This window comes from Gallus gallus, chromosome 1 (genome assembly GCF_016699485.2).
Source record: "Gallus gallus isolate bGalGal1 chromosome 1, bGalGal1.mat.broiler.GRCg7b, whole genome shotgun sequence".
Taxonomy (NCBI): domain Eukaryota; kingdom Metazoa; phylum Chordata; class Aves; order Galliformes; family Phasianidae; genus Gallus; species Gallus gallus.
Genome location: NC_052532.1, coordinates 150,896,599 through 150,923,989, shown reverse-complemented (window position 1 = coordinate 150,923,989; position 27,391 = coordinate 150,896,599).

Sequence of the window (27,391 nt, the reverse complement as noted above, 5' to 3'; positions counted from 1 at the left end):
GAGCATCTCATCCAGGAAAAGAGTTAGGAACTGAATAAGAAGATAGAACAGACTGGGCTGATTAGACACAGAACATAGCCAGACAAACATAGCAAACAGAAAAATATTTACCACAGACAGCATTTTTTATCCCCTTACTTCTTTCTTATTCTGTACTGCTCCTCCCCAGATCACCTAAATCCATTCATTTCCCTGGTTTCTCCTTTGGTAATAACTCTTCCAGGGTTTTTTTTTGTTTGTTTTGTTTTGTTTTGTTTTGTTTTTAATTTGGGTTCATCTGCCATTGTGTCCCTTAGTTCCTGTGACCCTGTGGAGCTTGTAAAGTCTGATTGTTCTCCTTATGGTGGGCATAGAAGCAACCAGGAATGCTACTATTTGAGCTTTCCTTCTGCAATTGCCTCTCTGAACTGTTTTGCAGATATGCAGATGAGGTTATATCACATAACCAAACAAGCTTTAGATCCAGAAACTGGAAGGTAGGGTTCTCACGTACTGATACCTGTGTGAGATATTTTTTTCTCATTTGCCATTATATTCAGTGGGGTCTTGATTCAGCTGTGTAAACACTGGCATCTGTTGCTGTTTGAGATGTTCTCAGATGCTGCTTTGCATCTATTTGCCACTCCAAAAGAATGCAAGTCCTTTCCTCATCGTGCGTCATGCCTGCCAGCACCATACAGATATCTTGGACATTACAGTGCACTACAGTGTAGTAGAAGCATGTACCTACTATTTATCACCATAATCAGCCCATAGGCTTTTTTCTGTATGTGTATCTGTGAACAGACTGCAACATGGTTTACCCCCCAAATCCATAATGACTTATATGTAGCCATTTGATTGCAGACAGATCAATCCCTTCCCTAGACAGAATCCCTACCTAGATTTCACTAGTAGTCTTCATTTGCTTTATAGTTAAAAATAAAGTTATATATATATGTATATATATAAAAGAAGAGGACAAATCCAGAAAAAATCCAAACAAAAGACAAATAACTGAATTGCATATACTAAGTTTTTTACAGTAAAAAGGGCAGATGAAGGTAAATGGTCTTGTAAAAGCTCATGAGAGAACTGGGATATATGCACTTTGAACCTTGCTCTGCACTGATTTGTACTTTGTACTATATCTCATGGGGCGAGAGTCAGAAAACAGTGCTTTCACTCTGATTTGCAAGGTAGCAAAGATAGCTTCTGCTTCGTAATTTAATGACAATGGAAATATATCATTAAATTATAGTAATGAAAATTCTCTTTATTTTTTTTTTTTTAATCTATATTATTAACTTTCAAATAAGCTCCAATATGGTTTACAGTGTAGCATATACACTGTGCTTTTCTTGGTTTATTTGAAGTAATTAATCTTATGATAGAAAAAGCAGATTCAGCAAGTGAGGTCTTAAGAAATCTAGCTTTTGCAGTTCTGAGACCCTGAAACACCTGCTCCTGCAGCTTGTCACAGCATGAAAGGCTGATCAAGCACTCTGTTGTCTTTTAGCCACTGTACTTCTCAGATTATAGAATCACTCTCCTCTCCCTTCAATTCCCTAGGAAGCTTTATGTCTCAAGGGTTTCTCCATGACCCTATTGATTCCTTGGAGACTGAACATTTCTTAAAAAAGGCTTCAACTACAGCCAGTTCCCAAATGAGTATTACTAGGGGAAAAAAATAAAATAAAAAATATATGTGCAATTTTATCCTACTCTTTGTATCTACATGAAAACAACCTGAGATACAGTACCAAATGAATCAAAATTATTTTAAAATATTTATTTCTAACTTCATTAATTTGTTAAAGAAGTGATCTCAACATATTTTCAAAGGATAAACAATACCTTGCTGGAGCAGCAGATTTATGAATACACAGGAGAAACAGGTGAAAGGGACTGAGGAGGAAAGAAAGATGCTGAGACAATATTATACAAAACTATAGTGGGTTTTGTTGTTGTTGTTTGTTTGTTTGTTTGTTTGTTTGTTCACCCTGTAATTTTAGTTTAACTCCTTGTTGAAAGATAAGCCAGATTTCTGTTTTTACTTTTTATGGATCCTCGAGATAACTTTCCAGCAAGGTCTCCTATACTGTTTCCTGTTAAATTAAATGCAACTCAGAAAACACAGATAGCATCTCATATATTATAACAAATCTCTAAAGAAACTTAGAGAATAAAAACCCTGGAATTTCTAATACAAGCTTCTTCTCTGTTGTTACTGTGGGCTTTTGCCTTAAAAATAAAACAAAACAAAACAAAACAAAACAAAACAAAACAAAAAAGCACCTGTTTAGCCATGACCTTTAGCACACAGGTTCTCCTCTCTTCCACCTTTCATTCAAGAGTGATGTCTTTGTATTCACAGTATAATCATAGCATGTAACTTCTATATAACATAGACTTTTAACTTATGAACAGCACATCCTCAGTGTAGATGAGTATTCTCAGTTTGCTTCTAATCTTTGTAGAATATAGTTGTAAATTGACATTTAGAGTATTCTCAGCTAGAAAAAAAAATAATCCAGGCATTGTATGGTGTCTGAGTAATTTCTTCAATATCTAGTGGAAAGGAAAGCTGCAGTCTACAGCAATAGCATTGGAATCAATGCACAGAGCACGGTCTTTACAAGAGCAAGGCATTTTCTATCTTCTCTTCACAAGCCTGACTCAGTCTGCTGGAAATAGATAAGCTCAGCTCTGCTTCACACTCAACAACAACAACAAAAAAAAGTCCCTTTGAAAATGTTAGGCAGCTGTCTAGTATTACTTTCATGTACTATGAGATTACACAGCTTCAAACTGATTTAAATTCATATCTAGGTTGCCACACCTCATTCTATCTGATCTCTGTCACTTACAGATAGTTCTTATTCTTCATGTATATACATAAGCAGAGTCTCCCTCTGTGCTAATCAGTTTAAAGTGGTAGACAATGTTTGCACTTAAACCATCACAGGAACTGTTCATTTATATAATTGTTAAAACAGTTCCTCACATAAATACCCGAGGTGCCGTGCCAATTAACACTTTCTCAAACTTGGTCCAAGATTTGTTATAAGACATAGTGTATTTCCACTAGACAATTTGTGAATACCCTCACTAACGGATTGGAAAGAGAACGTAAAACCTTGGGCATAGGTAATTCCATACTACTTAGTCTGTGTACTGTATGCACTACTAACAGATTTTACAGAAAGTATGCATAGACAGCATTCTGAACAAAATGTCTCTGATCTCTGCACTGCTATTTCTTACTGGAGAATTGAAATACAGCAACTGGAGCCATGTATGTAGCACAGAGGATTTGGTATGTGGAAATACTTCCTTTACATCACTAATCAATACAGTGATAGGTCATAAAAGCAACACAAACTTATCTTGATCATCATTTGAATAACAGTGCAGTGAGTTGTGGCTGACCTGGCTTTGAAAACAAGAACAGTGTGCGACAAACCCTAGTATTGTCTATGGATAAATAGGTGTAAACACCAAAGTTGTTGTAGGCAAGCCCTGTCCAAAGACTTACACAGAAGCTATTGAGAGCAAGTGTCCCTTCGATACAGTCTGAGCTGTGCTGACTTGCTAATTTGGTGATTCAGGAATCTCTCTATTAACTGTAACAGTGTGTGTATACACATGTGTACAAATGCGAGTTTTGCTAGCCTATTCTTTTCTTGGTCTCCTTTGTAAATTGAGCTTAGCAGTGTGAAACTGTCTGGTGTTTCTAAGCCCTTCTTGACACAGTAGACAAAGATGAATCAGAGATATAAAACTGTGTTCCTGTACATTCAGTGTCAAACTGTATGACACTTACAGTACAATTCTAACCTTTATATCTTTGATACATAGTTATTTCACTTCAGTTGTTTCAAAATTAAACTGTACTTTACTGAAATATTATACCTAACTTCTTGCCCTTAAGCTGTTATTTTTGTATTGTTACATATTTAATAGCTTAGAATCACCAAGGTTGATGATCTCCAAGATCATCCTTCCCAATCATCCACCTATGATCAATAGAATCAGAGAATCAGGGAATCATAAGGTTGGAAAGGACTTACAAGATCATCTAGTCCAACCATGCTCCCATTACCATTGCTACCACAAGCCACTAAAACCTTATCATGTAGCTCCTCATGCAGACATCTCTTGAATACTGCCAGGGATGGCAACTCCACCACCTCCCTGGGCAGCCCATTCTAGTGCCTGACCACTCTCTGAGAGAAAAAGTTTTTCCTTATATTTAACCTAAACCTTCTCTGGTACAACTTGTGGCCATTTCCTCGGGTCCTGTTTGTTGCTTGGGAGAAGAGGCCAAAAACCTCCTCATCATAACCTCCCTTCAGAAAATACTGTGAGAGACAGAGTCAAAGGTTTTGCTGAAGTCAAGGTAGACCACATCAGCAACCTTCCCCTCATCCACCAGACGGGTCACTAGATCATAGAAGGAGATCAGGTTGGTCAAGCAAGACCTGCCTTTCATGAACCTATTCTTGCTAGGTTTTCCCACACATGCCATGTGATCTCCCTCAAAATGATCTGTTCCATAAACTTTCCTGGTACTGAGGTCAGGCTGACAGGCCTGTAGTTCCCCAGATTCTCTTTATGACCCTTCTTATAGATTAGGGTCCAATCCTCTGGGACCTCTCTGGTTGAACAGGAATGCTGACAGATGATGGAAAGCCACTTGGCTATCAACTACACCAGCCCCCTCAGCACCCTTGAGTGGATCCCATCTGACACCATGGATTTGAGGCAGTCCAGGTGGAGTAGTAGGTCTCTAATAGTTTCCACCTGAACGATGGGAGATTTATTCTGCTCCCCATCTGAGACTTGCAGGTCAGACGGCAGAATACTGTGAGGATAACTAGTCTGACTTTTTAAGAGAGATATAAAGAAGGCAATGAAAACCTCAGCCTTTTCCTTATCCTCAGTGGACACATTCCTCACCTCATCCAGTGAAAGATGGAGTATCTCCTCGCTAGGGCCATTGCTACACAGACACCAATATGAGGATATAGCAAATGGCGTTTATTACAGCGTGGCAGCTCCTTAAATACACACCTTGCCTTGTCTACACCCCCTAAGCACGCGTCATATTTAAATCACAGAGCAGGGGAGGTCCTATCGTGTCACATCCCGAGTCCCTGTTAAAGCCTACTGCAACAATGAAGGTTCTCTTTTTCTCCTGGATCCTCAGGAAAAGCCCCCTGTTCATCCATGCTGCTCTTCCCCTCCACTTAACAATTACACAATTGAATTTTACATGTGAGTAACATCATTTTCAACAGGGGGTCCCAGGTCTGGACGCAGTATTCCAGATGGGGCCTCACAAGAGTAGAGAAGAGGGGGACAATCACCTCCCTCTTCCTGCCTGCCACCCCTTTTTTAATGCAGCCCAGAACACAGTTGGCTTCTGGGCTGCAAGCGTACACTGCGGGCTCATGTCCAGCTTCTCATCTACCAGGATCCGCAAGTCCTTCTTTGCAGGGCTGCTCTCAAGGAGATCTTCCCCCAGTTTGTATAAATACCTGGGATAGCCCTGACCCAAGTGCAGCACCTTGCACTTGGCTTTATTGAACCTCATTGGGTTTTCATGGGCCCACTTCTCCAGCCTCTCCAGGTCCCTCTGGATGGCTTCCCTTTCTTCCAGTGTATTGACTGCACCTCTCAGCTTGGTGTCATCCGCAAACTTGCTGACAGTTCACTCGATGCCATCGTCTATGTCACTGATGAAGATGTTGAAGAGCACTGGTCCCAAGGTTGACCGCGGTCTTGGGAGGGACACCGTTTGTGACCGGCCTCCACTCTGACACAGACCCATTGATCACAACTCTCTGGCTGCATTCAGTCAGACAATTCCTAATCCACCGAACAGTCCATCCTTCACATCCACACCTCTCTAATTTGGAGAGAAGGATGTGGTGACGGACCATGTCAAAGGCCTTGCAGAAGTCCAGGTAGATGACATCCACCACCCTTACTCTGTCCACTGAAGCTGTAACTCCATCATAGAAGGCCACCAGATTGGTCAGGCAAGATCTGCCCTTGGTGAAACCATGCTGGTTGTCTCGAATCACCTCTTTATCTCATATGTGCCTTAGCACAGCTTCTAGGAGGATGTGCTCCATGATCTTTCCAGGCACAGAGGTGAGGTTCACCGGCCTGTAGTTCCCTGGGTCCTCCTTTCTCCCTTTCCTAAAAATGGGAGTAATGCTTCTCTTTTTCCAGTCACCGAGGACTTCATCAGTAAGCCATGATTTTTTTCAAATATGATGGAGAGCGGCTCGGCAACCACATCAGCCATCTCTTTCAGAACCCTAGGATGGATATTATCTGGCCCCATGGACTTATACACATTCAATTTCATGAGGAGGACTCGGACTTGTTTCACCGTTACAGTGGGACAGAATCCACTCCCCACACCCTCACCTAGAGGCTCGTGGTCCTGGCAGACATGGGAAGCCTGACCACCCGTGAAGACTGAGGCAAAGCACTCATTGAGTACCTCAGCTTTTTCTATGTCTGAGGAAGCCAGCTCCCTGTTACCTTTCATCAGAGGGGGAACACTCTCCTTGGCCCGTCTCCTCCTGCCTATGTACCTGTAGAACCCCTTCTTATCTTTCACATCTTTCACCAAGTTCAGCTCCATTTGCACCTTGGCTTTCCTAATCATGTCTCTACACACACGGACAACAGCTCTGTATTCCTACAGGATACACAACCCTGCTTCCACTTTCTGTACGTTTCCATCTTTCCTCTCAGTTTAACCTGCAGGTCCTTGCACAGCTACAGCGGTTGCCTGCCTCCCCTGCTCAACTTCTTCTGCTGGGGGATGGAGAGCCGTTGAGCTCTCAGAAGGGTATCCTTAAAGAGCTGCCAGCTCTGTTCTGTACCCATGTCCTTAAGGACAGTTTTCCAGGAGATCCCACTCAGCAGTTCCTCAGGCAGACGGAAGTTTGCTCTTCTAAAGTACTGGGTCCTAGCTCTGCTTTTTGCCAGGCCCGCATTTTTCAAGATCACAAATTCCACCAAGGCATGGTCACTACAGCCCAGGCTGCCTCCCATCTTAACCTCTCTGATGCTCTCTTCTGCATTAGTGAACACCAGGTCCGGTAAGGCTTCACCTCGGATTGGTCCATCTATTACCTGGACCAGGAAGTTGTCCTCAACAGACTCCAGGAATCTCTTGGGTTGTCTGCCACCCGCCATGCCACTATCCCAGCAGATATCTGCATGGTTGAAATCCCCAATCAGGACAAGAGCCTGCAAGCACAACACCTCCTGCAGCTGAGGCAAGAAGGCCTCATCCACAGCCTCCTCCTGATCAGGTGGCCTGTGGCAGACCACAGCCACTAGATGCCTTTGGCAGGACCAATCCTTGATTTTTACACACAAGCTCTCAATGTGATTGCGGCTGTTCCTCAGACACAGCTCTTCACAATCTATCCACTCCCTAACACAGAGTGCAACTCCGCCACTCCTCCTCTGTCTATCCCTTCTGAAAAGCCTGTAGTCCTCAATCAGGGTATTCCAAGCATGCGATTCATCCCACCATGTTTCTGTGATAGCAATTAGGTCATACTTTCCCAATTGTGCCATGGTTTCTAGCTCCTCCTGTTTATTTCCCATGCTCTGCACATTGGTATAGAGGCACTTCAGCTTAGCTATTGGCGTCGTTGCCTTCTCAGTTTCAGTACTTATATTCAGTAAATTGTCAGTTTCAAATACTTCTCAGTTTCAGTATTTGTATTCAATAACTTATTCCCACGTTGCATGTACATGTTCACAGGTATACTAAAGAAGGTAAAGAAGGAGAGTGAAAATAGAAATTAATTCAAAGTTACCAGGGAAAAAAAAAAAGAGAAAAAGAAAAAGAAAAAAGAAAAGTCCAGCAACCCACATCAAGGTATAGATTTATAACAGTGGAATGTAATGCTTACTTTACACAACAAAAATCAAAATCTTATCATATCTGTAATATCATCCTTAGTCTACCAGAGGTGTATAGAATATGTTTTTTAATGAATTACTTGTGTTTTTTGTTGTTGTTGTTGCAATTAGTTTTATTAGTTTATTCATTTGTTTATTTATTAAGCATCAATATTGAATTAGTCAAAACTGCCAATAAACTTTTCTCTAGCAAAGTCAATGCTAAGTTTCATACCCATTTAAGAGACTATGAGAGCTTCCATATGATCAAGTCTTTTCAATGAACAAGGAACTGACTTTTTTTTTTTTTTTTTTTTTTTTGAGCTTCTCAGTGGCAGATCAAATTGTGCACCCAGAAATGTAGAAATATTCCTGTTTCTGGCAGCATAGATCTTGTGTCTAGTTAGATGCTTTCTCTAACCCACCACATCAATTTGATCATATCAGGGAACTTATATGTATATTTTTAGATAACTGTTTATTTTTGCACTTTCCTAAAGAGTATTCTAAACTTTGGATACTTAAATCAAACAGGCAGTCTCATGAAGTGTGGGCTGGTTGAGTGTACCATGGTGTGGTTCGAGAACTGTCTGAATGGAAGATTTCAGAGGGTTGTGATGAGTGGCACAGAATCTAATTGGAGGCCTATAGACAGCTGTGTCCCCTGGAGTTCAGTACTGAGCCCAGTACTGTTTATTTGAATGAAGAGATAGAGTTTCTTCTCAAGTTTGCCAATGATATAAAACTAGGAAGAGTGGCTGATACCCCAGAGTGCTGTGCTGCCTTTCAGAAGGATCTCAACAGTCTGAAGAGTTGAGCAGAGAGCAACGTTTTGAAATTCAACAAAGGCAAGTACAGTGTCCTGCAACTGCGAAGGAAAATCCCCATGCATCAGTATAGACTGGGGGCTGATCTTCTGGTAAGTAGCTCTGCAGAGATATATCTGGGGGGCCTGGTAGTCATCAAGCTGAGCACAAGTCAGCAGTATGCCCTTGTGTCAGTCGTATCCCAGGATGAATTAGGAAGAACATTGCCATGTCAAGTGAGGGTTCACCTGGAGTACTGTGTCCAGTTCTGGGACCAACAGTACATGAAAGATGTGGAGATCCTGGAGTTAGTCCAGCAAAAGTCTGCTAAAATGGTTTAGGGACTGGGGCATCTCTTTTTTGAATAAAGGCTGAGGAAGGTAGGCCTCTTCAACCTGAAGAAGAGAAAGCTCAGGGGATATTTTAATCAATGTGCGTATCTGAAGGTGATCAAGATGATGGGGACAGGCTCTTCCCAAGCAGTGTCGGGGATAATGACAAGGGAAGATGTGCACAAACAGAAACATGAGAAGTATCAATGAACACAAGGGAAAAACTTCACTGTGAGGCTAGCTGAGCACTGGAACAGGTTGCCCAGAAAAGTTGAGGGGTCTATCTCTGTACTAGTATTCAAATGCAGTCTGGACACAATCCTGTGTAATGTGTCCTATGGGACCCTACTCGAGAACGGAGATTGGATTAGATGATCTCCAGACATCCCTTCCAACCTCAACCATTCTGTGATTCTATGAAATGAAAAAGAAATGTGAATATACTGAACAAATTTCTACCACATTTACATCAGGGAGATTGATAAAGCATACATCATAGAAAAACCATGAAAATAACACTTCTTAGTTTTTCATCCCATTAAAAATATATATGTACAGTTTTTACTAAAATATTCAATTTAATCAGTAAAGTGGTGCAAACTCAACGAACAGAATGTGCAGCTGAATCTGTGATAAACATAAAGGTATGAATCATGAGTCATAAAGAAAGCAAATGCAGTGTATCAAAATATTTCTAATTACTATATACTAGCTTCAGCCAATTTTGTAAATAGCAATATGACCTGAAAAAATGAACAGTCATTTGAATGAGTTTGAGTTGACAAGGAAAGTACAGTTTGATCACATTTTGAAGCTTAATTTCTAGGGAGAATATGAATTGCTCTCCTTCAGAATGACATTGACTGAAGCTTGTATTGTGACATTCTCCCACAGAAGAGAGATATGGGACTTATTTTTATTCTTATTGTCTACTCAGAGATCTCTGCTAACAGTTTGTTGAGGATCTCCTATCTCTACTTCCTCTATTCCCTTTACTTGTTCCTCTGCCCTGTCCAGTATCCCCTCAGTGACATAAGTCTCTATGAGTGTTCTATGGGATCAAAATTTAAAACTCTTGACATCTCTCATTTTAGTTTATGAAAAGGTTATTGTCAGAATATATCACAGAATCACAAAATCAGACATAATTTCCCTTCTAAAAATCATGCTGACTACTCTCAGTCATGCTCTTTCAATTTCTGGAAATTTGTTTGCATTGTCACCCTTCCAGGTACAGAGTTGAGACTGATTTGGCTGTAGTTATCCAGGTCTTCCTTTCTGTCCTTCTTGAAGATACAAATGGCAATTGTTTTCCTCCAACCCTCAGGAACCTCTTCCAAATGCAATAGTAATCAAGACTGGCCTCACAGTGACATCACCCAGCTTTCTATGTACTAGTGAGTGAATCTTGTTAGGTTGCAAAGACTTGTGTTCATCTAATTTGTTTAAAAGTTCCAAGATCCTCCCTTAGTTAGGCTGTCTTCACTGGTTCAGACTTTCTTCTGGGTCTCAAAAACCAAAAAGTCCTAAAGACCTTGGAATTACTAAATGCTTACAATAATAATAAAGGTGAAGAAGGTAGAGTATCTTGGCCTTGGCCTGTAGAAACCCTTCTTGTTGCTCTTCATGTCACTTAGCATACATATGTAGGCAGGCTTTGGCTGTACAGAACACATATTTGCATGCTCAGACAATGTATGTTCTTTCTGAATCACCTGATTCATCTGCCATCACTTATATGCTGCTTTTTTATGCATGAATTCTACCAAGAACCTCCTCTTCGACCACAAGGGTGTTCTTCTTCCTTTGCTTGACTTACTTTACATCAGTATGAATCATTCTCAAATTTGGAGAAATCATTCTTGAAAACAGATCAGCCTTTTTGGATCCTCCCTCACTGCAGGGCCATCTCTCTCTGCGTTTTTCCAAGTCCTTCATCTGGCTCATTGGCTATTTCCAAGCAGAGCTCCAAGTATTCTCACAGTTCTCTCATGTAAACATCCATTTTACTGCTTGCTGTCTCAGCCTATCCTCACTAAAGAGCCTATATCCAGCCACTGCATTGATTTCTGTGAGCTTGTAACTCTGTAGTTGCACACAAGCTTCTAATTTCTTCTGCTCGTTCCCTTTGCTGCATGTGTTAGCGTACAGGCCCTTGAAAGAAACACTCAGTGATGTTACTCCACAGAAGAAAATGGGAGAAGATTTCCCCACTTCCTATCTTGTAGACATATCCTTCTTTATGTGGATTCACATGAGCTTGGTTACTTTCTGTTCTATATTTTTGATTTTGAAGTAATAGAAGGCACTGTTCCTTTGGAAATATGTGAATTATATTCATTGTGCATATTTTTTTTAATATTTGAAACACAAGATGAACTTAAATACTGATGAAAGAATGGTGTAGAATTTAGAATTTTATGCAAGAAATATTTTTATCTCATTTCTCAAATGGGTATGGCTGTTCACTGGGTATGCTGAAAAGTGTATTAGAGAAAATTCTAGCAATTGCCTATGCTTTGTCTCAATGAAATCTTGTACAGAGAGGTGTTAAGTTTTATTTACTATACTGCTGACAGATTTGGCTAATTGTTTACATTATGTTACAGAAAAAGAAATACTTTTCTTGATAGATAACGAGCTATTTCATGAATTGAAGCAAATCTTTTTCTAAATATATTAATGACCATGGAAATTTTTAATGATATACTTTAATATTTTATACTCCTATAATAAAATTATTTTAAATGATGTAGTCTATCTGATTCTGATTTCCATTTTTTCTGTCCACAGCAGCTTTTATGACTCAAAAGAATATAGAATTTGGTAAGTATCATTATGTATTTGATACTTAAGGCAGAAAATGAGAGAGAAAGGAGAAGGAATTATTATTATTTTTTTTTAGATTCTAAAGATGATGAGGAAGTTCCTACACAAAATTTTAATGCTTTCATGAGGCGATGTTTCCAGTTCACTAAAAGATTCCTTCATTCATGTCAAGACTGAACAAAATATGATTCATAAAAACTCTGAGAGCTGTGATGTTTAATAAAATGACATCAGCATTAGAAGGGACTATTGTGGATACTTTCACCTAGTTCAAGAACAAATTAATTTATACATGTCTGAGGAAGAGGAGGGAGAGGGGAAACCTTATTGTTCTCTTCAAATACATGGAAGGTGATTGCAGTGAGGGTGGGGTTGGTCTCCTCTCACTGGTGACAGGTGACAGGACGAGGAGAAATGGGCTCAAGTTGCACCAGTGTAACTTTAGGTTAGATAGCAGGAAAAACTTATTTACAGAAAGGATGGTTAAGCACGGGAATAAGCTCCCCAGGGAGGTGGCTGAGTCACCGCCCCTGAATGTGTTTAAAAACCATTTGAATGTGGTGCTCAGGGACACACTTCAGTGGAGGGTTGTTAGAGTTAGGGTAGTATGGTTAGGTTGTGGTTGGACTTGATGATCATTAAGGTCTTTTCCAACCTGAGCTATTCTATGATTCTATGAAAAATTATATATAGAGAGAGAGACAGCGTTAGATAGATATATATGTACAAATTTCCTGGATCAGATATATTAAAATGCCAGTGGCTGAAAGTTGACTAGATATAGTTTGTTTGGTGTCATTTAAGACCTAATTGATCTGAGTAAATGTAAGGGACTTAGTAACCCACTTGAGTGTTTCAGTGCTCCAGAAGACTGTATTCTAAATTGTATAAACTACTTGTGTAGTTAATTAACAGCATGACATTAAGACACAGGCTGGCATAAATCTAGCCGCCATTAAGTTTTTTTCAACTTGGAACAGCGATGACAAGATGTGGGAATGCTTCATCCAGCCTGTTAGCTTCAACTCCTGCCCCTGGGCAGCCTGTTCCAGCACCTGACCACACTCTCAGAGAATATTTTCCTAACATCCAAACTTAATTTTTCTAGGTTCAATTCAAGGCCATTCCCCCTAGGCCTGGGAGAAGAGGCTGACCCCCTACCTCACCACAACTTCCCTCCAGGTAGTTATAGAGAGTAATAAGGTCTCCTCTGAGCCTCCTCTTCTCCAGACAAAATAATCATTGTCCTCTCAGCCACTTCTCATAAAACTTGTACTCCAGAACCCTCAACAGCTTTGTTGCCCTTCTCTGGACACGCTTCAGGGACTCAATGTCTTCCTTGTAGTGAGGGGCCCAAAACTGAATACAGTACTTGAGGTGTGGTCTCACCATTGCCAAGTACAGAGGGACAATCACCTCCTTGCTCCTGCTGTTTGCACTGCTTCTGATACAAGCCAGCATGCCACTGGCCTTCTTGGCCACCTGGGCACACCACTGGATCACATTCAGCTTGCACTGAGCATGGTTATTATTGGATACTGACATGCATACTCCAGAATATTTGACAAAATTTTATGGGAACATTTTGCACACTATATCATACTGACCAGATGGAGAAATTAGAATAAAATGAAATAAAATAAAATAATAAAACTGATCATAGAGAAAATATAAAATATGAACCCTAGGACTTCTGAATGAAATTAAATTATGCAAACAATATCACCAAAACATATCCACCTTCAGAAGTATCTAAAATTTTTATTTCAGAGTTATTGCAGAAAATTATACCTAATACAAAGAAAAAAAATACAATTTCTAAAGATTTAAATAAGATTACAAATAATAAATATGAACATAGGCATCAAAATTCACCATGTTGTGTACTTACAGAATTATTGTGCAGACAAAAGAGCTGATTTGAGCTGATAACATTCCCTTTTCTGAGATAGTCCTGGTAAAAAAAATATTATATCTATGTAGATAGAACGTGATGCACTTTAAATCTATTTGCGAAAGTCTGATACATCTCTAGTCCAATGGTTTTATCCAATAGAAAAATTGAAAAAAAAAATTCAATAAAAAAATTGAAAAAAATAGAACTCAGGTGTTCCTGAGTTCTATCACCATTATTACCATTATTATAATCCAAAACATTAAAAACAACACCAAAAACAAAGAAACAAAAAAACAAACAAACAAAGAAAACAACTGAAAAATTAGAGTAAGGGCATTATAACAGTTTTTGAAAAAAGACTATGGAGATATAGCGTGATTCATACTGAGTTAAATTAAATCCAGGATGCTACCAATGGAATTGCCTGATTGTAATAACTAACAATAATATTAGAAGAACATGTGATAGAGACAGACAAACCAGCCAGCTAACAGTATCAATAAGCACTGAGGAAAAGTCACTTACTCATGAATAGTTCAGTTTATGTATCAGTGATCTTAATCAGTGGTTATACACAGCTGTAAGAGATTATTCTTTTATACCATTGAGTCAAAGTTTGCTGAGGAACAAGTCCAGGCAAGTCCTGGGCAAAGGTAGAGAAATCTTCTGTCTGGAGGACACTGATGGACAGGTCCTGGCTAAGGATTGTGAAATCCTTTCAGGAGCACAGATGGACAAGGCCAGGGGCAACAAGAGAGGGCTGATAATGATAAGCTGCTGATAATGGCTGGGAAACGGTCTTTTGTGTGGACTTATCTCGAGGAAGATGGCCATCTCAGGAGGTATGCACATGACTCTTGCTCAAGCACCCAGGGATGTCACTTAGGCAGGAAAAAAGGAGGATAAAAGAGGGTCCAACAACCACGAGGATAGGGTTTCTGCCATCAGATCCTTCACCATGACAGACTCGGGGTTTCTGCCATCAGTTCCCCCCACGACGGATTCAAGGTTTCTGCCATCAGATCCCTCACTACGGACTGTATGCTGATGGACTTCCCTAGGCCTGCTACCTGAGACCTGCTGCTTCCTCCCGGGCTTACTCTGAAGCTTCTTGTTTCTTTCTATCTTTTCTATCGTTTGCCTTCCCTTCCCCATTACCCCAATCCGTAATAGTGTCTGTCCTCCCCTTTCTTCATCTCCCTTATTACATTTGTAATAAACTGGTCGGACCAACAATTGAACCATTGTTTCTTGATCTCACGCTGGGCATACATATTTCAAAGAACCTCCTCTCCCTCCTATAAATTGGAGTGAGACAACAGCACAGACCTGATGTCAAATGAAATTGCCTAGCTGTCACATAAAATTTTCCTTTTCCTGGTTTTCTCATTCCCAATAAATGTATACTTCCAATTTAAAGATAAATTATTTTCTTGTAAAAAAGAGAGGGTCTGTGAGCAGTAGTTTTCCATTTTGCCTGCTTATGTTAGGTAACAACTTTAGGCTGCTGATGAAATAAATGAATTTACAACAATGTTGTAGTTCAGTGAAGATCTGTAAGTCTAGAAAATGACAGTTTTTAAATTTAATTTTGTTGTTTACATTTAATAAAATTAGTAGTTTGGTTTTAAACTTTGGAATTCTGTGACACATGGACAACTTCCACTTGCCTCCAATATGCTCTTAGGTTGTCTGTTAAAAAAATGTGTTTAGGCTCTAAAAATATGTCCTGTAACTCAGACATTTGAGGGGTTATTTTCTGAGGTCAGACACAAGCAAGCTCCACTCTCTCCATCAACCACATTGGAGTAACTGCGTCATACTTTGCTGAAGCTTGTAAGCCCTTTCTGTGGTGGAGTTTAAAAACAGTGAAATAAGAAAACAGCTAGACATCTTCCCATTGTCTCAGAGTGAAGGCAGGGTAGGCATTTATTGCAGTAATGTACATCCCCACACAGAAAGGCTGGGAAAGAACCTGAGCAGAAAAGTGTTATTTTTTCCCAAATCTTTGGCAAGTTGTGTTGCTGAGCAGACAGTAACTATCATGTATCTTATTCCCAAAATGATAATTAAAGGCAAGTACCTGATGTAAAATAAAACGATCAGCAAGATGTAGGCAAAGTCACCAGAATGTTGTCATTTTCCTGGCTTCAAAATTAAACTTTTTTTCCCTGTTGTCCTTAAAGAAATGATGCAGAAGAAATACAAATGGTTATGATTATTGCTTAGTTTTAGAGCAGAACTTTCTCATACTAGAAATAAATGTCTTTCATTTATACTTATTTGATAGGTTTGATGAAAATGCATATAATTACTTTCTTCTCCCACAGGTGTAATAAGATGTGATTCATATTTTCATCTCATATATTATGGTAGAAATCTAATGGAGAGTAAATGTGAAAGGCTTGTCATCCTAGACATTCACAGCCCATTCACTAGATAGAAGAATAAGACTAGAATTGTTGCTTGTGCTATTTATGAAAAACTTACAAGTTTGTGCAGCACTGTGTTTTTTGGTTGTCATTTTGGTTCATTATACTCCAGTGTCTAAGAGTTGTCTAAATTAACCAAGCACTACTTAAAGACAGGAAAAAACAGAGTATTCTTATGACAAACTCTCTCTTCTTTCAAGTATGTAAGTTCAGGCCTGTAGAAGCTGCTACAGAACAAAGTGCTAAGAATTCAAGCTGTGCTTTAAACTTCAAGGAATGCTTTTGATTAAGTGAAACCTGAATTAATCAATTTTAAAAATAATTTATAAATAACTTGAAGCTTAATATAATGTTAAAACATGAGGAAAGAAATGTCAAGTCTGAAACAAAAATGAAATAGAACTTCTTTCAAATCAGCAAACATTTTCCACTGTAATTCACTGAGAAGCTGATGTTACTTGGAGACTTTTTGACAAGGTAATTAAAATAATGAAATGCAGTATCTCTTGATTCTAAGCAACCTCTTTTTACATTATTTTTTTCCCTATGCGGTGGAGCTCTGAGGAGCACATAGTAGTGACAGAAAAATTCTGTTGATTTTTTATTTTATTGTTAGGGGTGGGCGTTCATGTTAGTCTTACATTTTGTTTTGTCATTTTTAAATGCTTATTTTTATCTGGCAAATCCAACTGTTAATTCCTAAAAGCTAAGATAAGCTGTTATTATTCTTTTCATATGCATTTTGCAAAATTCAAACATTTGCAACATTTTTGTATTTGCAAAATATTCTGAAACACAGAATAGTCATTACAACAATTTACACTTGCTATTTCTAAAAATAAAATCTTAAGACTATCCTTTGGCTTTCACCATTTCTGTCAATATTGTCGGAGTACTGGTCCTTTTTTCACTTGAATCCAATTTAATCTTTGTATAAACTAAATCCTGGTAGTTCTTCTGTGGTTTATAGTTCATAAAAGCATAGAAGATTTTGTGTTGGTATTAGATCATCAGAATAGAATATTTTAGATATATCCATGACCTTAATATAAGTAGTGAAGCAAACCAGGGGAAATAAGTTCAGTTCAGTTATATTCCCTGTCAACTCATAACCCCCTTTGATCAAAAAACATTCATGTTGAAGTCCAGTGTTACTCTTATACAGATAGTTTAAAGCTCAATCTGAAAAGCAAGAGCACTTGTTTTTACTCTTTATATTTCTTATAAAATGTTATTTAAGATTCTAACCTTTTCTTCCCAATATTTACTTGAATTCATTTTTCTATGGAACAGTAAAACCAGTGGAATCCTAAGCAGTCAACTCTGTGCACAGTGGAAGAGGATGGATCATGTTTGACAAATGTCTTTTTAACCATCAGAATCTGGATGAATAGATTCTAGATGGCTAGAAAAACAAGTACAATAATGAGTTTATTAATTGATACAATATTTTAATCTGTTTTTCCATCAGCAACTTAGTCCCTGTCAGTTGAATGTTGTCTAAGCCTGTGGCTATTATTTGAATATCTTTCTGAAAGTCTACCTTATTAATCAATTGAGTGATACAGGTTTATAAATACAAGGAGTCAGCAGAAAGATTTTATTTTTACTTTGTAACAACCTACCTGACTTTATTTACCTTCGTCTCACACTTCTGACGTGCCAATAATTAATTATGTTAGTTTATGAGACAGGAAACTGTAGTTAAACACAGTTAACTGTGTAGTTAAACAGTGATTAGGAGTAGAAGTCATGAATCACTAGTTTTATTGCTTCCACAGATGCAACATAAAGACATAGCAAGAATAATTAGTAGAATTCCCAAATTAACATGACTAGAAAACACTGATGCCACTGATTAGTTAAGTATCATTTTCCAGTGAGAGAGTAAAATAAAAAAAAAAACAAAGATGATAGTGTTTCAATAAAAAGTGTAATGAAAGCTCATCAAAACATGTATGTGAAAAATAGAAATACTCCATGAAAAGCTGTAACATTTCTGCTACAAAATCTCAAGAATTGGTGAGATTATTCAAAGGAAAATTATAATAACTTCAGTTTCTTATCTCCTTTTGGTTTTCTGAAAATGATAATATTACAATATCTATTGCTAAAATCTTGGAACTTTGTAGATACATAAAAGAATTTAAAACATTTATCTGGAAAATTCTCACTATTACTTTGTGAAAAAAGTTGTCATGAGCATTATTAAGAAGTGATGTTTATTTATTTATTTATTTATTGGCTCCCAAAGACAATTTTAAGAGAGAAAGCAGAAAAAGTATAAGGATAATTCTTCATAGTAAACTCATTTTTTATTGCAATCTGTCTTAGTCAATAGACTTCCTTTTAAAATCTTGTTTTGTTAATTACCTATTTCACTTTGTTTAGTACACTTTTACCTTAGTATCTGTAGCTAAGTGAGACAATGAGTTCCAGCAATGGAAGTCAAAGCTATGCATCACAATTTTAGTACTTTTACATGGTATAATTTACTACTTAAATAATACAGTTTGATCTAGGGTCTTCCTGGAAGCAATAGTGTTGACCCTTGGATGAAGCTTCACATAAATCTCAAAAAAATACATTGTTTTAATAAAGCAGTAAGTTGAAAGAAACTTCCGTTGAGAAAATTATGTAGTATGCTCTACATTGCTTACTACCTTACACTTCAGAAAACTGTAAGAAAGTAAGCAGCAGACCATATGAATTATTGTACTGATAGCAGTTGGCCTCTAGGCTTTTCCAATTTTACTGCTCTTTCCCAGTATGTCACTACCTGTATATTTACCTTACAAGAGAATCTCTTCTTAGCCTCCTAATGGCAGTCACTTCCCTAAAAGTCTCCAACAATAATCTTTCAGGGAACACCTGTAAGAGAGCATGAGCAAGAGTAGTTCTCAGTGGACTTGCTCGGCTAGCTCCAGGCAGCAAGGTGTGACCTCCTTCCAATCTGTGAAATTCAGTGTAATGACTTATCTTCCCCATGAGAACTATCCTACCACTGCAGCCATTTGCCAGTAGCAGTAGTGACAGTTTCCCTTGGCTTCAATAGAAGCACTGTGGATTCAGCTAGCGACAAGCTGGAGTATTTCACAGAATTAAGATCCAAATTCTTTCCCACTAAACAGCTTCCAGCACTCTGATCAGTCTTTTACAGGTAGGTCATAATTTGCTGCATCATGGCACAGTATACAATGTAGACAAATGCTTTGAGTTGACCTCTTTGCAGTCATAGACTAGCAAGATTTTTAAGAGCACCAGGTTCTCTATGCTCCCTGAAAACGTCACAGGTACTCACAAATCCCATTGACCTCAGGGGCAGATGAAGTTGCTTAGAACTTCTCAGGAGGAGCTTGACAAATTACAGGAGATTAGAACTATGTTTGTAGGACATTTCTGTTTTCATTGCCTCTTCCTTTTAGTTATCTATCTATCTGTCTGTCTGTCTATCTATCTATCTTTCTATATCTATTTTAAGAAGGGTGAGTTATTCAGTAGATATTTATTACCTTGATTTGATATCTGCTTGCAGCTTTAAATATTAACAAGTAAAACTGTTCTGCAAGGTAAACAAACACAAGTGCAACTTTTTAGTAAATAACAGAAGAATAACTGTACAGTTTAAAAAGTTAAGAAGAAAGTAAGGCTTGGTAGAAAGCTTCTGCAATGTGTGATTCTATCATTTTATAAAGCTTCTTTTAGTGGATTAAGAACACTTCTGGCAGCTTTTCTCGTTATGCTGCTATAAATCCCAACTAAACCCAAATCTCTACTTTGAGGAGGACAGATGTTAAAAATGCTAACACAAAGCTCAAATAAGAAAAAAGAAAGAGAGAAAGAGAGAAAGAGAGAAAGAGAGAAAAAGAGAGAAAGAAAGAAAGAAAGAAAGAAAGAAAGAAAGAAAGAAAGAAAGAAAGAAAGAAAGAAAGAAAGAAAGAAAGAGTAATACCGTAATTGTTTCATTTTATTTAATAGTCCTTGCAGTAAACATTTTACCTTGCAGTAAACATTTTTTAACATATTTGTATCTATTTCATGAACATCTCATAAATATCCATCCACATGGTTTCACAGAATATTAATCAATATCATATCGTTATAACTGATGAATATGCATATATATATTTCAGTTGCATGTAATCTTTTGATCAAGTCTGTAAATCTGTAAATCTGAGAGTTTTTCTGAGACATATATAATACAGTATTGTAGGAAACAACATCTGGAAGGAAGAAAAAATCTGCTTCTTTTTCATAGAATCATAGAATCACAAGGTTGGAAAGGAGTTACAAGACCATCTGGTCCAACCATGCTCCCACTACCATTGTTCAGCCACTAAACCTTATCATGTAGCTCCTCATGCAGACATCTCTTGAATACTGCCAGGGATGGCAACTCCACCACCTCCCTGGGCAGCCCATTCTAGTGCCTGACCACTCTCTGAGAGAAAAAGTGTTTCCTTATGTCTAATCTAAACTTCCTCTGGTACAACTTGTGGCCATTTCCTTGGGTCCTGTTTGTTTCCTGGGAGAAGAGGCCAAACCCCTACTAATTACAACCTCCCTTCAGATAGTTGTTGAGTGCAATGAAGTCTCCTCTGAGCTTCCTCTTCTCCAGACTGAACAATCCCAGCTCCCACAGACACTACTCATAGACCTGTGCTCCAGACCCCTCACCAGTTTTGTTGCCCTTCTCTGGGCACGTTCCAGGGCCTCAGTGTCCTTCTTGTAGTGAGGGGCCCAAAACTGAACACAATACTCAAGGTGTGGCCTCATCAGTGCTGAGTACAGGGGGATGATTACCGCTTTACTCCTGCTGGCAACACTATTTCTAATGCAGGTCAGGATGCCATTGGCCCTCTTGGCCACCTGGGCACACTGTCGGCGCATATTCAGCTGAGCATCAGTCAATACTTCCAGGTCCCTTTCCTCTTCACAGTCATCCAGCCACTCATCCCCCAGCCTATAGCGTTGTATGGGGTTATCATGGCCAAAGTGCAGGACCCGGCACTTGGCCTTGTTGAGCCTCATCCCATTCACCTCAGCCCAGCGATTCAGCTTATCTAGATCCCTCTGAAGGGCCTCCCTACCCTCAGGCAGATCGACACCACCTCCCAGCTTGGTGTCATCTGCAAACTTACTGAGGGTACACTCAATCCCCTCACCTAGGTCGTCAGTGAAGAACACCACTTGTAAGGAGTCACCAGCTGGACTTAACTCCATTAACTACTACCTGCTGGGTACATCCCTCTAGCCAGTTCCTTACACAAAGAAGGGTATACCTGTCCAGGCCACGGGCAGCCAGTTCCCCTAGGAGAATACTGTGAGAGACCATGTCAAAGGTTTTGCTGAAGTCTAGGTAGACTACATCAACAGCCTTTCCCTCGTCTACCAGTCTGGTCACCCAGTCGTAGAAGTAGATGAGGTTGGTCAAGCACAGTCTGCCTTTCATGAACCTGTGCTGGCTGGGCCTGATCTCCTGGATGCCACGCACGTGCTGTGTGATCTCACCCAAGATGATTTGCTCCATAACTTTCCCTGGTACCAAGGTCTGGCTGATAGGCCTGTAGTTCCCCAGATCCTTCTTATGACCCTTCTTGTAGATGGAAGTCACATCGGCAAGCCTCCAAGTCTCTGGGACCTCTCCAGATAGACAGGAATGCTCATAGATGGCAGAGAGCGGCTTGGCAACTCCCTCAGTACCCTAGAATGGAGCCTGTAGATGTTAGAGTCAGCATTAATAATAATAAAAAAAGTTAACCACAGATAGTTCTTAACGCACATCCGTGTCTTGAAATAGTAAACTAACACCATTCATTTATATTCAAAAAATCAAAGAAGGGAGTTATATTCTTGGTAGTAAGTAGTTGAGATAAATACCATTCCACTGGAGGGAGCTGAGTGAGAATGTGAATTTAATCCATCCATGTCTCTTTTCTGTAGATTAAAGCTGTAGTTCAAAATAAAATAAAATAAAATAAAGTAAAATTACAGTCAGATACTGTGAAATCCAGGGCCTATTTTTAGAAGGCATAGTCTTAATGAAGATGAAATTAAAAAGTATCAAGATTTTTGAAAAAAAATAAATTTATATGTACAGTAAATATAAATAATGCCTATAAATAGACAAAATGTCATTCCATATGTATTTTTGTTCTGTTATTTAGAAGTGTAATATATCACAAAATATATAAAATGTATAGCAGTTCAGCTACTTCAGTAATGGAAACACCTCAGGGAGATATTGTGCCTGATTCTCAAATACAGTTATGATCCCACTGTGCCACTCAGCTGCTGTAAATGAACCATAACCTGACTAAAAATCACTAGCAGAAGATTTCCTGTCTCAGGTGAATTCTCTTCTGACATTATATATATAATTTCCATGCACAGCAGTTTTATGCCTTCACCAGGGAAAAGACACGTCATAAGTGTAAGTACAGTCTTACTACATTCTTTCACCGTTGACTTGAGGACTGAAGTTCAGGAGCTCATAAGACCACAAGTAGAAAAGGACCAATGGATAGCAGTCAAAAGATAGACTGCAGTCCCTAGTGTCTTTTTACCTTGTTCTGAACTAGACAGAAGAAGCTGGTCTCTAAGAATTTTTCCTCCATAGATTTACTGTTTTTATTCATTTAAAAGTAAAAATGCTTTTCCAAGACATCGTATAAATTATTTATATAAATTTAGCCTGTTACTGTGTTACTTACAGAACAATTAAGATACATATGATTTGATTCACCACACTTGAATATTTGAGATTTTCTCCAAGAATCTATTTTTATCTGTCATAAAAAGATGTGGATTTATTGTTCTGAAAACAGCGGTGTTCTGTTTAGTTTCGATCTTTTCTTATCAGGTACTTTATTTCCTTCCCTTCCCTTCCCTTCCCTTCCCTTCCCTTCCCTTCCCTTCCCTTCCCTTCCCTTCCCTTCCCTTCCCTTCCCTTCCCTTCCCTTCCCTTCCCTTCCCTTCCCTTCCCTTCCCTTCCCTTCCCTTCCCTTCCCTTCCCTTCCCTTCCCTTCCCTTCCCTTCCCTTCCCTTCCCTTCCCTTCCCTTCCCTTCCCTTCCCTTCCCTTCCCTTCCCTTCCCTTCCCTTCCCTTCCCTTCCCTTCCCTTCCCTTCCCTTCCCTTCCCTTCCCTTCCCTTCCCTTCCCTTCCCTTCCCTTCCCTTCCCTTCCCTTCCCTTCCCTTCCCTTCCCTTCCCTTCCCTTCCCTTCCCTTCCCCTTCCCTTCCCTTCCCTTCCCTTCCCCTTCCCTTCCCTTCCCTTCCCTTCCCTTCCCTTCCCTTCCCTTCCCTTCCCTTCCCTTCCCTTCCCTTCCCTTCCCTTCCCTTCCCTTCCCTTCCCTTCCCTTCCCTTCCCTTCCCTTCCCTTCCCTTCCCTTCCCTTCCCTTCCCTTCCCTTCCCTTCCCTTCCCTTCCCTTCCCTTCCCTTCCCTTCCCTTCCCTTCCCTTCCCTTCCCTTCCCTTTTTTCATCATTGAGATTCAACCCCCCTGCTATGTGCAGGGTCATCAGTCACCAGACCAGGCTGCCCAGAGGCACATCCAGCCTGGTCTTGAATGCCTCCAGGGATGGGGCATCCACAGTATCCTTGGGTAACCTGTTCCAGTGTGTCACCACCCAATGAAAAGTCCTGTAAAGCAAATCTTAACATTAGCTTGATTGTCTGGTCCATATTTTTCAACTGCCTGAATTAAAATTCTTTTGTTGTCCTCTCAGAAATTCACCTGAGTGCTTTGCCTCTCAGATGAGATCTCAGTGAAAGGGTGCAACAAAACTGCCACCTATTCTGCCATTGGCAACAGAGCTGTCCTTTAATTAAATTGAAAATTGAATTGTTTTTTCTTTCCAAACTTCAGTGCAAGGTAAAAGATTGAGGGAAGCCAAATTTTAAATGATGCAACTCTTCATGACATACAATTTCAGCAAAAGTGGCTGGAGTTATTATCCACACATTAGGAAATAATAATATATAAATCATAGCTGTTATGGAGTTATGGTTTAACACAACAGGCTGCTAAATACCACATAATCATTCACTCACCCCTCAGCCTTCTTCCCAAGTGGAGTGGAGTAAAGAATTGTTAAAAACAAAACAAAACAAAACAAAAAACCCACAAAGTAGAACTCATGGGTTGAGACAAAACTCATTTACTAAGACAGAAAAAGAAGAAGAAATAAAGATAATAATGATAACAATTATATATATATATATATATATATATATATATATAAAACAAGTGATGCACAAGCAATTGCTCACCACTTACCAACCAGTGCCCAGCAAGTTCCCAAGTAGCAGTCGTCCACCCAGACAACTACTCGTCATTTTCAAGTACTTGCACATTTTCATATGGTATGGAGTATCCCTTTTGTCAGTTTAGGTCAGCTGTCCTTGTTCTGTCCCCTCCTAGCTCTTTGTACCCCTCAGTTTCCCTCACTGTCAGGGCAGTCTGTGAAGCTGAAAAACTGAAATCCCCTTGGCTCTGTGCAGTACCATGCAGTAACAACTAAAAACTTTGTGTGGTAACAACACTGGGTTTATTTGTTGTTATTGTTGTTTTTCTCCTAAAGCCAAAACTTGTAATCATACCAGACACTATGAAGGAAAACCAATGACTGTCATAGCTGTAACCAAGAGAATGGTACCTATTATAAATTCATAATAAATTCAGAAATGAACAGGATCTTGAATTGTCTGTGACTGCATCTCTATATTTTTACTGGTAAAAATTTGTAAAATTAGCATGACTAAAAGCTCAAACGTGAGATAGCATAATAGAACACTTTTCTACTTATTACACCAGGAAAGACAGAAATGGACTTGACATTTAACATTACTGAGTAGTAACAGTTATTAACGTAAGACAGAATGAAGGCAATTAAATTATTATGTAGTACTGTAAAGGAAACAATTTTGTCGGCTTGACGTCTTTTTAAAGTGCTTAAGTGTGACTGCGTCACCACTGAAAGAAAATAAGCAATTTAAAGATGAAATTTGTGTCATTATTTTGTACGGCAAAAAGTAAATACAGGGCTCAAAGAAAGATAGTGAACAGCATATAACTCAATATCGCTCATATAACTACTGTCAGAATTAAAACCATAATCACAAACTCTTCCAAATCAGGAATGGAGAAAAAGACCACTAAAATCTCACATATAATGTTAATTAAATATAAAACAAACAAACAAACAAACAAAAAACATTATAGACAACTTTTCATGATAGTATATATGAAAATATTTAATCGTACTCCTTGGAGAAATTAAAAAATTGAAATAGGTCAGGATCTAAGAGAAGTAAAAGGGAAAAGTAAGGGCACACAATATTAAGTATAATCTGCAGTGTTTCAGTATAGCTGCAACATGAAGAAACCAAAGAACTCAAAGTACAGGATAGGTTATGTTAGAGAACTACAAACATTATGTTGCACTCATGGTAATTCAATGCAGCATTGTACTCAGAGCCAACAAGAAATTTTGTCATATCTCAGAAGATCTGCAAACCTTGATGTTTTTTTAACAGCATCACAACCCACGTGGATGAAATACAAATTTCATAAGTAATGAAAAAAAAAACAAAAAAAACCACACACAAATAAATCCAAAGACCTTTAAAATCAGTCTGCTATATTACTATCACATGTAATCACTCTTAATCTCCAGAGAGAAGTTAAAAGTCTACCTTCAGGAGGGAAACATGAGAAAAAAAAAAAAAAATAGTGGCATTATGTACACCAGGAGAGAAAAGGGGAAAAATAAATAAAAAGAAAATAAAAATATTAACTTTAAATATGGGCTGACTTAAACATGCAGGGTATGGAAAGACAGGTTTTGCAAAATCTACTTTGAAGAATCTATATTTTTGAAATACAAAAATATTAAGTAAAACACATTTAAGGCAAATATTAAATAAACACATTTAAAGTAAATGGTGTATATGAGGTAACTGCTGGAATTATTGTAAAAATTTCTATAATGATGATAAATGGTGCTTCTTTAAAGTAAAAGAACATGCCAAGACATATTTATATATGTATATATATATGTAGATAACATTTTATAACAAAAGTTAATATAAATTTTGCTTGCTCTACAATTGGAACTACTTCCTTTCTACATAACCTTTCCCTAGATCTCTTTGATTTCTGGATTCAAGATTGGGATTTGAGGGAAAGTATGACATCATAAGGAAAATAAAAATCAGTCACAATAGAGTAGACCTTAGATATGCTGATTGCTAAAAATGTTAGTTCACAAGTGCTTTTAATTTAGAGATATTTAGAGTGAAATTAAAAAAAAAAATGAAACAACAGCAACAATCATTAGAAAAAGAAAAAGAAAAAAAACAACTTCTAGCATACAGTTACACAGAAAAAAATGGTGCTTAGCAGCAGCTGGAAAAAAAATAGAAAAAAAATACAGACTCAATGAAGATCATATGTAAGATTTCGGCAATAGCACTTTCGGTTTTGTTTTTCAGTACTGTGTTAAGAACAATTAAAACAATGTCCAGATGACATTTTATATTCCATTGATCAAAAATATATTCTGCCATAGAGTTATCTGAACAAGATGAGTTTTCTTTCATACTTACCTAAGTTTTCATTCTATTATTTAAACCAAATTTACTGTGTTATTTATGTCTCTTCATTTGTGCTGCATATTTTTTTTTTCAAAGGTATCAAGCTCAGACATTTAACTAGTAATTTTATTTTTAAGAAGAAACTTTTGATAGCTTTTCCAATGATAATGAATCCCAGTTGCTTCTAGTCTTTTCTTGTGTCCCCTGGCTATTTATAAAACACTGGTATGAAGGAGACTTCATAACTGGGTAGAGACGTTTCCTACATGCATAATGTGGAATGTGTACAGAGCTAGTAAATCAGCTAGATCAAAGTCAAATATAATTTTACCAGTGGGCTCAGTCAATCTTAAGAACTTACTTCACCATCGAATCCTCTCAGGACTGTTTAAATGTTTCCTTATGAGCTCTAAGGCACCTGGAGAAAATAATACTAATAAATAAATATAATAATTATAAATATATATGTATGCTGAAAGCAAAATATTTTACAAACTGTGTCAGTTTAGGTGAAACTTTCAAAGCACTTTTCCTCAGTTTATCTGGAAGCTTAATTCTGCATCATGAAAGTTTCTTCA